Source organism: Pleurodeles waltl, chromosome 10 (genome assembly GCF_031143425.1).
Source record: "Pleurodeles waltl isolate 20211129_DDA chromosome 10, aPleWal1.hap1.20221129, whole genome shotgun sequence".
Classification (NCBI taxonomy): domain Eukaryota; kingdom Metazoa; phylum Chordata; class Amphibia; order Caudata; family Salamandridae; genus Pleurodeles; species Pleurodeles waltl.
Window position 1 is genome coordinate 572,914,841 of NC_090449.1, and position 12,077 is coordinate 572,926,917.

The 12,077-nt window shown below is 42.1% G+C and overlaps 1 protein-coding gene across 1 annotated transcript in view; it reads left to right on the forward strand.

Moving 5' to 3' along the window:
* The first annotated feature begins 2,160 nt into the window (after positions 1 to 2,160).
* Positions 2,161 to 12,077, forward strand: part of LOC138261719 (5-beta-cholestane-3-alpha,7-alpha-diol 12-alpha-hydroxylase-like) — a 90,358-nt gene continuing 80,441 nt past the window's right edge. The window contains exon 1 of the mRNA XM_069211023.1: positions 2,161 to 2,244. The gene's annotated coding sequence lies outside the window, so the exon portion shown is untranslated. The remainder of the gene's footprint in view (positions 2,245 to 12,077) is intronic.

Below are 12,077 nucleotides of genomic sequence, written 5' to 3' on the forward strand. Positions count from 1 at the left end.
ATCATGACTATCTACCTGTTCCTTTAGATGATCCATTTCCTCGGTCAAATAGTCAAGTTAGGCATTGATGCTAGCCAGGCTATGTCTTGAGGTCTAGGAACATAGCCTTCACGGAGGACGCTGCAGACTCCTCCTCAAGCGGCAGGTCATCCGCCGCCTGGCCGCTCTGGCCGCTCTGGGCACTTTTTCTTTTTCCCACCTTCAAAAGTGAGCTTAGGCTGCTTCTGGTCAGCCTTCCCCTTCCTCTATGCAGCCAGCTGGGCCGGCGTCCAGCAAGGCGTCACCACACCACACCCATAGAAGTAACCTGAGAGGTAGGGCCAACTAAAGACAGAAGCTCACGCGGGTGCTCACTCCTGTTTGTCGTTCACATCATATCAAAGCATGGGGGAGGGGCGGGGTGCCAGGCCTTCAAGCTAGCCCCATGGCTGTCACCACACAGCTCATCGTGGACACAAGCCAACCGCGCCAGCCCTCAGCAGCAGCCTTCTCACCGACGGGGCCACGTGGCTCGAGTCTTGCTGCCGAACAGGCCCGCAGGTCATCAGTAGTGGGGCCTCAGAAAAGCTAGGTCCAGGATTGCCAGTCGGCCACCACTAGGCAATAAGAAGTAGGGGGGAAAAACACACCTCAGCTGGCCCAGGGGTCCCCTCACAGTCCCAGGGTGTCAGCAGTCTCCCCGGGATCTCCAAGGCACGGGGGAAAACAGCCGAGCCTCAGTGTTGTGGCTATCTTACGGGATGGCCAGGCCACCCCCCTTCTTTTGGAGTGTTTTACAGTGTTGATGTTTAGTAGGCTAAACCTTTTCAGACGTTTTGATCAGCCTACGGTTTTGATGTATGTTTATAATTTAGTCTTGTGCACCATATATGTGACATTGTGTTTGGAATTGTAATAAAGCTTTGAAACTTTATTTGATTTGGAGTCTGATTGAGTGTTAAATTGCTCATGGTGTTTAAAATTGTTTATGGCATAATGTAATTGATTTGTGATTGAATGAGTTTGACTACTACACTCTTCGCCAAGTCCAAAGATTCAGGCTACCTCCATAGGTGAGAATAGTGATGGTGCCTCAACTGGAACCAGTGAGTAGAAATTTCTTTCTGGGGCCCCAGGCACGCGCCAGACGTTTAATAGCCATTGATGATTTAAGAGGGCAGACAATGAGCTACGGTTTCTGGTTAGGGTTTTATGTTCTGCTGGATTCTGCAGATATGTTAGTTCTTTGGTAGATTTTATGGATAAATCACAGATCCTTGAATTTGATTCTGACAGCTCCTGGAAGTCAATGAAAGGTCTTTCGGGGTGGGTTTCATGTGAGTGCATTGGCAGTGTTAAGACACATGCTGGCTGCCTTGTTATATAGCTTTTGCAAACTGCTTATGAGCTTATTAGCGAGACCAATGTAAACAGTATTAAAGTACAGTGAGCTGAAAGCACCTGATATTATACTTTAGCCAATGTGCATGATGCGTGTACATAAAACAATGATCTTCAAATTATGCATGATTAGGTCTCTGAACAATCTAGTGATGTGCAGAAAATTGGCTGTGTGTCCAGTCAGGACCTACATAACATTGTTCACAGAACAAATATGTTTGTTTTCGAATGTTGCGGTAGTAGATCAAAATATCTAATTTTCTATATGAACCAAAAAAAAAATATTCAATCCAGAATGTTCAGATTTCCAATTGTTTATTCCGCCCCTATATGGTTTGGCAGTATACATAGGCTAGTATAGATTTGTTAGGCTTCACTCCATCCCTGCATTCCTTGACTGTCAAGGTATAAATGTGGATTAAGGAAAAATAAATCTATACTTACCATGATAATATAGAGATAATCGATATCTATAATCTGATATTTTTCTAGTAGATATGTAAAACTCAATATTTTGAAACACAGCCTAAGAAAGGGATTCGTTTTATCGAAGGTTGCTTTTGTTTATTCATCTTTAGATTCAATAATGTTTTTGTACAACTTTTAAGAGTTCTCACTGAGTAAGGGCATGCTCTTCTGACTGGGTAGATGCATTACATTTCACAGGTTTGTACCAGGAAGCACACAGGGTTAAACTCCAACCTGATCCTCCAGATCGATGGAGAAGGAGCAAAGGTCAGAGCTTCACATACGTCACGACTGTTATTGGATCTAAGCACATACAAGGGTTCAGTTTTACTAAGGCGAGAGACGCCATCCTCTGTGCATGTCTTTGGTCACCAGGCACCAGAACCGATAGATTCAGTAAGTAATATTTACATATTCTGCCAAACATTATCCTCTTTTCTTTATAGTATGTTGACAGGAATGAAATGGGTTTACAGAAACAGCACCTGAAGTATGTGGCTGGAGAATAGTTTAAGTGACCAGGCATCGCTTAAGGCCGGATTACATGAGATGCCACCCATGCAGAGAGCATGGGTGGCAGGAATTACTCATACAGCTGTAATCTCAGCATGGAATTCCTGCAGTTATACTAATGTTGGAGCTAAACTCCACAGAATAAGGAATAAATACGCGGAACCCTGTTTCCAGACAATATCCTACACACAATTCTTGAATCCATTAGGTTTAATACAGACACTTATCACCTGCTCGGTGCAGGTGGTGACTGCCTGTAAGGGATCCTCTGCATCTCGAAAAAGTGTGGGGGGGGAGGGTGGGGGTAGGGAGAGGTGGCTTCTGAGGGTGGTAGAGGGAAGAGGAAAATGCCAGTTGACAGGGCTCCCCCGTGCCATGGCTGAGAGTCGAGCAGGGGACGTGAAACTGTCCCGGGTTACAATGCAGCTCTTGCCATTTTATCAACTGGAATGTCCATCTGGTAAATTTGAGACCGTGTTCCCCGACTGGGTAAATCTGGTTGTGGGAACACAGGTCAACATATAATTATGGAGAGTTGAATGTATCACTGAAATTGGGGCCTTAGCTGGTATAATAATCGGTGTCCGTTTGACACTGATTTTTGCTTCCCCGCTTTGCACTTTGTGGTGCAAAAGTGCATTACCTTCACAAACGTTTGTGTCTATTTCACCTGTTTAGGTCTTTGTTTTGTCACCAGCGTTATCACCAGCATTAACCTGGCGTAAAAGGGGCGTCATTTCTAAGCGAGAGTGTGTAATTTATGGTGTACTTGTAAAAGATAGCAACGAAAAAATGAGAACTTTTGAATGCGCGCTTGAGTGCTCCTTCGCATATGCAGCACTATGAATAACACTTATCACGTTATTTATACAGCTCTCTATCGGCAAGGACCCAGGCTAGGAAGCCTCGATTTAGCCAAACAATAGGGCATTTGCCCAACCAGTTTAAGGGCCAGTTTGCTCCAAGCCTGCACCCGCCTAAGAAGTTATCATAGCTGTGTACAGTTGGCCTGATGCACAAAGAACGTAATGAATAGCCTCGCTCAGATTTACATCTACGTGCAAGTGTAGATTTACTACTTTCTGGTATTCACAAGCATTCCAAGGAATAAGCATGGAAAGGTACACCACATGCAGGATTCCATGAATATTCATGGGATGTTTGTGACATTCCCAGTCCTATTCCAACTGTGAGGAGTTCTCCATATCCATGCATTTTAAAATCTAAAATGCATAGGTTTAAGGATACGTGAGTCAGGATAAATGCATACCATTGCCTTGTGGAATTCTTGCGCTGGCTTATTTATTTCGTAATTTTCCTCCTTTTTTGTAGTGCAATAAGTCCAATGTTTGACGACTACAGAATGGAAGTAAGTGTGGGGTGAGAATTCGGAGGGGGGATTTCGGTTAAGATGTGGAGATCAGAGGGAAAATTGGGAAGGATGGATGTGCAGGTGAAGATAGCAGATGAAGGCAGACACGGGGTAAAAGTGCAGATGAGGAGAGCAAGTGAAGGCACAACAGGAAAGTAAAAATGAGAAGACTAGAAGATGGATAGGGCAACAGAAATAACGTTTTTTTTAACCTATTTTATGGGTTGCACAGCACCATTATTTCACCTTTTGACCATTTAATAATACTGTTTTATTTCAAAATATGAAAACAAGACCAGCATTCAGAATATATGGAAAGTGCGAGCAACGTGGACCATGGTCGTAAACTGATTCCATACTTCAAGGTCTTGCTCTGGAGTGTGCTTTGACGTATTCTTGCACCTGGTCTGTTGGTTACTTGGTAAATAGCATATGTATATTTTCTATTCTCTTGCCTAATCAGGATGCCTACAAGCGCCTTCCAGCCTTCGTAAAGTATATTTTGTATCTTTCATCTTCTTTTTGTTTGCCCCACCCCCACACACTTATCTGTTCATTATTACAAACTACGTCTGCTGTACTCTATTTCTCAGGCAGATCTGTTTTTGTTTAAAAAAATATAAATTCATTGTTAGAAAGCAGAGGCCACATTCCCATAGTGAGTAGTAGTTAGGATGGGTTGAGAGGAGGCCAGTAGGTGGTGGTCATGTAGGTTCTGTGAAATCCTGCCTTTAGACTTGACCATCCCAACACACTCTCCAGCACATGACAAACCTTCCTCTATATTACTCTCCAGTCTTGTTTTCACTTTACCATTCTGATGCATTGTGTGATACATTGTTCTATTGCTAAACCTTATCCAGATCTTGTCCAAGAGATGGAGCTTGGTCCAGCATCATTGCTGATAACAACTAGAGGTATACTGACACCTCCAGACTTGCTTCCTAACCTTGTCACACTCTTAATTCCATTACATACTCTGTTACTGGTTTCTCTGTTTCCTACCTTGTGCCGGCTGGCTTCCTTAGTTGTCCCTTCTCCAAATTCCTGTTTAGCCTTTCAGTTATTGTTGGTTTCCTGATTCCCAACGCTTGAATGATGATGACTCACACCTGGTTCACCCTCTGCACCTGTGCTCCTTCCCTGTGCCGCAAGCTGTTTCTGCACTGTAAGCTCAGTGTGTTGGTGCTTGCAACAATCTTTTCTACTGAGCCCCCAACCATTCCTGTTCTGTGTTGCTGCCTTGATTTCAGGATTGATTCTTGATTCTGTTCTTAGAATTTGGTCCTGCCTTCCCTGGGCCGTTCCTATTTTCTATGTTTTTTGCTCTATTCCATTTTGTTGTCTCTTATGCTTGTGGTGATATCAAAATTACTATTATTGAAAGTGGCAATGAGATTCTGATGCTTACCGCCTCCTGCAGAAAATCACCCTGCACTTTTGTCCTCCTAGACTCAATGAAAGTAACTGTTGCTTGCCTTTTGTGTGATCTGCTCCTCCCATGGAGACATACATTTCCAAGTAGCATGCAAACTATCATTTATGATAGTCTGGCTATCGTGCTTATATCATCATCTTTCCTTATTTTGTATTGCTCCAAATATATCTCATCTGCATAGTTTTGTTTTTGCGGGCTTTATCCAGTTCAGTTCCCTGATCTCAATCCCAGTCGGTTCTGACCTGTGCTAGTCCACAGATTCTGCCTTGTCCTTTTCCTTCTAAACATTCAGTTATTGCCTTGAGTAAACAGAACCCCTCTTCCATAATTACCTTACCCTTGCTGAGAACAGGCTCTCTTTGATTATTAGTTTAATCCTGATCACCACCGATTTCCTGACAATTGGCCTCATAAAAGTCCACACACAGGGTATCAAAGTATTAAGGGCCTCTTCGAATCAAAATTATTACACCAGTAGGGAATGGACTGCTAGAGCCCTTGCTGAAGAGAGACTTTGAGTGGCCTTCTTCCTGCTGCCACTGATGGTTCTCTGGACTGAGAAGTCTTCCTGCAAGTTTCGTAGGTGCAGGAATGACTGGAAAGGTGATGTTCAAATTTTTTTAAGTTGTGAATTTATTTACCGCCCAGAGAATTTAAAGAGAGTGTTGAGACTTTTCAACCAAATTGTAAGATTTCCTGCTGCATACCCTTTGCAGCTTTGTGCAGTGAGATTTGAGACAATGCAGGTCAAGTAACCAGTTGTACATTGTAGGAAGTTTGGGTTTTGATTGAGGAGGGTGAAGATCCTTCTCAAGTAAAAACCACAATCCCTGTCAGGGTGAACCACAAAAGTCAATAAATTAACCTGCGCTTTACCCTCTGGTATCTTGACAGGAAAACAATCAGGCTGAACCTAGAAGCAATGTGTTAAGCATTTATGTAGCACTCAAACAGTAATAAAGTGAAAATTTAACACAAGAAAAATCCCACACCATTTTTTTGTTTGAAATCCTTTATTTAATTTAAAAAAAATCATATGTGCCTTTACAAGATATAGCATACATAAAACAATAAAACAACATTCCAGGAAGTATGATAAAATGCATAAACAATGTACAGATTTAAAGTGCAAAATACATGTATTAGGTGACAGCTGCACAAAAGACAGACCCTACCAACAACCAGCAACTTTAAAATCAAAAGCCTCCAAGTGTCCATCTGACTAAACAGACTTAGAACATTAAAACACAAAACTGAAAGCCAGTTAGCCTTCCATATATTTATGTGCTGTAACCGCTGCCTCCAAAAAGGAACTAAACTAACTGTAAAACACACCTCAGCATTATCTAGAAGTTCTAAATAAAGCAACAAAATTCTACACTGCCTGAATGCTAAATGCCTTAAATTGGTTCTAAACATTAATTAAAATACATCATAAAAATCTTGCAAAAATATTTAGTGAGGACTGGAAAAACACATCATCATATGGGCAAACCCACGGGCTGCTACTAAACATTTCATGCCCATGCGGAAAGTAATCACTAAACAGTGCCAGCCCTAAAGCAAGCTAAAAGGGACCTCATCCACCAGGTTAAAGGGAGATCTAAATACAGAATAGGAGTAGGATATAATGCTTAACAGAGGGCTTCTCTAATTCATCCCTTACTTTTTCTGTCCAACTAAACTCCAAAAAAAGTAAGTTTAGCAATCTGGTTATCACTCTTAGAAAGGGACTTTGGCATATAAAAAAAATTGGAAGGCCGATCTTACATAAGGAATCCTTCAAGTAAGCAAGGCATGGGAGCCTGAGCCCATTCATACAAGCTAGACAATTCTTAATATTACCTCTGTTCAGACCTGCTTTCTCTGAGGCTCAGAAAGACACCCACCGCATCAGAGGTGCCAAACGCACTAGATCCAAAACGTATGCAATGATAACTCCGTATGTATAATATTGTGTGAGCTGGTTTGTGGGACTGTGAGGGGTCACCTACAGACTTAGTTATCCTAAGACTGGAGCAATGATTAGTTAGAGTAGCCTCACACACCTGCCCATATGAAGCAGCTGGAACACACTTAGGACCGTATTTATACTTTTTTAGCGCCACATTTGCGCCGCTTTTTGACACAAAAGCAGCGCAAACCTTCAAAATACAATTGTATTTTGAAAGTTTGCGCCGCTTTTGCATCAGAAAATGACACAAATGCGGTGCTAAAAAGTATAAATATGGGCCTTAGCTTTATACACAGAGCAGCATGACAGGCTGGCCTTGGGACTGCAGAAGGTTAAGTATTGCTGCTGCAAATTTAGACATCTACAGACAAGTGTTCCGACTTGAGCGCGCTGAGTGCCTGGAGAGTCGAAAAAAATATATAGGCATGGAAACTGTTAACCCCTGTCAAGATGTTACCACCAATGGGTAAATGCAAAATGTTAATGTTGCCTGGGCCGCAAACTATACTATGGGATCTGCTGAAGTTGTTGACTAGCTCCACTTCCCCCATAAAAGATTCAAAGGACCTTACAAGTTTGCGACGAGTATTCAGCCATAAGAACTGTGTCATCCACATATATAAATGGTTTAATGGGGGTCTTCCCACTCACCGGAACATCAACAGGGGCATTGGCTAGGCAAGTTAAATTATCGGTATAAAGAGTAATTAATAACATGGCCAGGATACAACCCTGGCGTACCCCTGAGATATGTGAAAAGAGTCCCATGATACCATAACAAACTCTGGCTGACAGGTCAACATGAAGAATATGTACAAAAGTCACCAAAGGTACCAAAGAGACCTCAACCACCCCAGATGATAGGTCCATAAAAGCGAGGTGCTTAGCAATGTTATAGCTGCCTAAAATAAGGGGCAAATTCATGCATGCGTTCACTATACCCAGTCCCAACCTGAGACCATCCTGACAGGCGTTGATGATTTTATTTTAGTGAGACCAGAATTTAAGGCAAGAAAACACAACACTGCCTTGAAACTTCACATTGCTGTCAATGAGTGAATGACTCTCAGCCACCTAGAGGTGTCTTAGTCGCCCTTCTTAAAAATCGTAATAATCACTGAGTGAGACAATAAGCTTGATAACCTGCTTCTCAAAAATATGTTAAACAAGTTTGTAAGCAAAGGGTCCCCGACCTCAGTTTTACACTTAATCACATCGGTGGGTATGCCATCAGGCCTGGGAGCCTTCATCCCTGGGCTTAGATTAATAGCCAGGGTGACTTCGACTAAAGTAAGAGACAGACATGCAGCACCCTCCAAATTACTAAGTAGCAACTGGGTTAACCTCTCATCTTCCTTTGCGAGGTAAATAGCTTGAACATAGGAAACCCACTTACTGCGAGTAATGCTGGATCGCAGCGTGTTGGCCGAGGCAACCCTTTGACCTATTCTATTAAGTAACCTCCTGAACTGTTTCCTGTTCTTGTGGGGCGCTGCAGCCTCTATCTGTTCCCAATCTGTCATTAGCAGGGAATTTCTACTCATTTTTAAATGTTTTTATAGACTTTCCATATGTTTATAACCTCAGAATCCTAGGATTACCTTCCTGTGATTACCGTTAGTTGAGGAGGTGTAAGTATTGACCTATCTGGGCTGATCAGGAACAATCCTCTCTAGCTTCATTTGGCTTTCTTTAATACGTAGGCAGGAATTCCCGAAATGAACCAACATATCATCCCCCTTAATAACGTCTGATAAAAAGGCAAAAAAGGTCCCTAGGTCGTCCGCAATAAGGGAAGGAAGAAAAGGCTCAGGTGCCAACAGGGACTAACATAGACTTTTGGCCATTTTTAGAAGCAAATTGTAACACAACCTTCTAGTGAGGGGAACCACTTTTAATATTGGGAAGCGCCTTGTTACCGCTAGGGCATGATGATCACCCCAGTCAGTTACTAGGAAGAAGCCCTCGTTAAAAACCGAGGACAAATATGCATAAAAAATTATAGTCAGTGGCAGAAGGGCAACTCTGCCCTCTAACAGTTTGCACCGGGGATTCAGCTTTATCAAAAAGGTGGATGATGTTGATAACATTGCACACTGCTATATAAGATTCAAACTCAGCAGCTCTGCGGTCTGGGTCTACAGCATGATCAATTGCAGTCACCCCCCCCCCCCCAAGCTAACAGTATTAAACCTTAGTTTAGCATAAAACTCACGACATATCATACAATTTAGTTGTACTAACTTTGCATATCTCAGGGGCCTTAAATTCCTCTATAGATGAAAACAATTTAGCAAAATTATCACCGACTGCATTAGTAAAATTATTGTTGTAACAATGAATCCAGTAAAAGTAAAAAGAACACCGAGGGGCATATTTACGTGCCCCTAGCGCCACCATAGAGACATTTGTTTATGCTAAGGCAGTGCTAGAGTGGCCTTTTTCCTACACCATATTTACATATTGGTGCAATGCATGCATTGTGCCACTTTGTAAACCCTTGTGCCACATTATGTCTGCGTCAGGCACAATGTATGCAAGGGGGGGTGTTCCCCCGTTAGGGGGGACGAAAAAATGGTGCAAGTAAATCTATGAGATTTCCTTGCACCATATTTTTGGGGACTTTTAACGCTAGGAGCAGGCGTTAAAAGAAGGCATACCATTATTTAAAATGGGCCCCTATGTACTCTGCAGGAGTAGCGCCAACATTTTGGACCTACTCCTGCAGAGTACATCAATAGCATAAAAAAAAATTATGGTATTGCCCCAAACCCTGCCGCGTGGGGCTCGGTATTTTAAATACAAAGCACACATAGTGACGGTAGTGGGGACGCTAAGTGGTGCAAGGAAAGTGGTGCTGCACTGGGTGCAGCGCCACTTTCCTTAAATCAAGCCCCTAGAGTCCTCACTCAGCACAGTCTGAAAAGCAGAACAAGTATTCAATTCAGCCACCGAAATATTAGGTGATGGATTAATTCAAATTGAAAGAGCACCCTTAGATCGACCACAAGAAGATGGAGAGGTGGCAACTGAGAAGCATGAACACTGATCACATGATATAGGTCAAGTAGCCCAGGTCTTTTGGAAAAGAATAATGTCAAAACTACTTATAGTCATCAACCAATTTGCATTATTAATAATGGGACTAATCCTTGCAATGTTCCAACTAATCAGTGATAAAGAGCATGGCACCAATGAACAGGGAGCACAAGTGCTGAGGTGCCTCTGGGACCCAAGGTAATTTACCACAAAGGATGAAGAAACAGGAACAGGTTTTGCTTTGACCTCTAGAGGAATATTAAGCAGTCAGCCAATTTGGGATCAACTTAAAGAACTGCATAACAATTAGATACAGGGACACCCCCAGATGAGTGCATAGTGTTGAAGTATTTGCTGGTGGCAACAAGCTGATTAAGTTTCTGGTTAAGATTACGACTGCTACATTGCAATCCAATAGACCCTGAGGGTACTGAGATGTACAGAGTTGGCATGGCCAGAAACCAACTGAGATTTATAGAAATAACACAGTGGGCCCATCAGAATCTTGCTTTCATTATGTGTCCGGTCAAAAGAAAAGGTCAACAAACTGCGGGCCATCTTGTGGACCCCTAAATTTATGATGATACAATTCCCTTTATACTTTTAGGAGGACGCACTTACCCAGCCCACCCTGCAGACCATCATCATATTCTTCTTTTCAGCCTTGTGGCCATAAAAGAGCATGTTTCAAGAGTAGATACAAATAAATAAGAACAATAAAATCATTTATGCAAAACTTTCAATTCATAAAAGCTAACATGCAAATCTCTCACATTGCATATCATAAAAATCCAAATTTAGCACAATTTAATACAACGGCAGTCTATAGTTACAGTTACGAAGTTTAAAAATATCAGCTTTAAATAAAACCCAATCCCTCAATTAGGCTTCATTTTCAGTCTAAGCCTACACATACACATTAAGAATCGAGAGACAGCAAAGATGATATATTGTCTAGTGTCACTTCTTAATATTCTATATGGGGTCCTAAAATTTCTAAAACCTAGATTGCAGCAGACTGGTAAGAACAACTTCCTTCTAATGCCTTGATATAACATACACAAAAATACAACATGGTCAGCTATTTCATGTGTAGGAGCAAGTGGGCATGGTCCCCATCCAAAATTTAATATATAAAGACTTTGGAAGGGGTGAGGGGGTTCAGTCTCATTCAAGGATTCCTCCAGGTGGTAATCTACTTTAATCTCCATGAAAGAGTCAGTGAGAGATCCAGCCCTAGGAGAGTATTGAATTTAATTGTCAAGTCAGGCGAAGAAGGTGGCGGATGCCAGAGAGTGCTTGCACATCTGCAAAGCGTATGTCAATAGTGAAATCCGAGCAAAGTCATAAAATTTAAACAATATGGTGTTGGGTGCCAGGCTAGCCCTAACACCTGCCACCACAGGTGTCGGAGGGCCACACACTGAAGAGTGGGTGGTTGCCTACATATTGAAAGAAGAGTGGCCAGGGCACACCAATAGCATGAATCCTGATCCTGATAATGTTCAAGAATAAATAGAAAGTTCATTCTTGGAAGATGATGTGTAGATATTTATTATAGGTACAGGTATAAAGTAGAAATCTCAATCAAAAGACTGCGTTGTACAAAATGACCATGTGTCCAGAGCAGCCAGATGGTGATAAATGGTCAAAGTTACAATAGGATGTTCGAATGTAACAATAAGTCCATACAGCAAAACAGCCAACACGTGTTTCGTCTTCAAGACTTTGTCAAGGCTTCAGATGTATATAAAACATTATATGTAAACACGAAAGGTACATAGATCAAGCTGCTGGTAGTCATGAGTCCTTGGGAGAAATCAAAACCCCGACGCACACAGCACGGGTTTATTCGCTCCACAAATACTTGAGGCTTATCATGGCCATCATTTGCCTATACTATTTGATTCCTC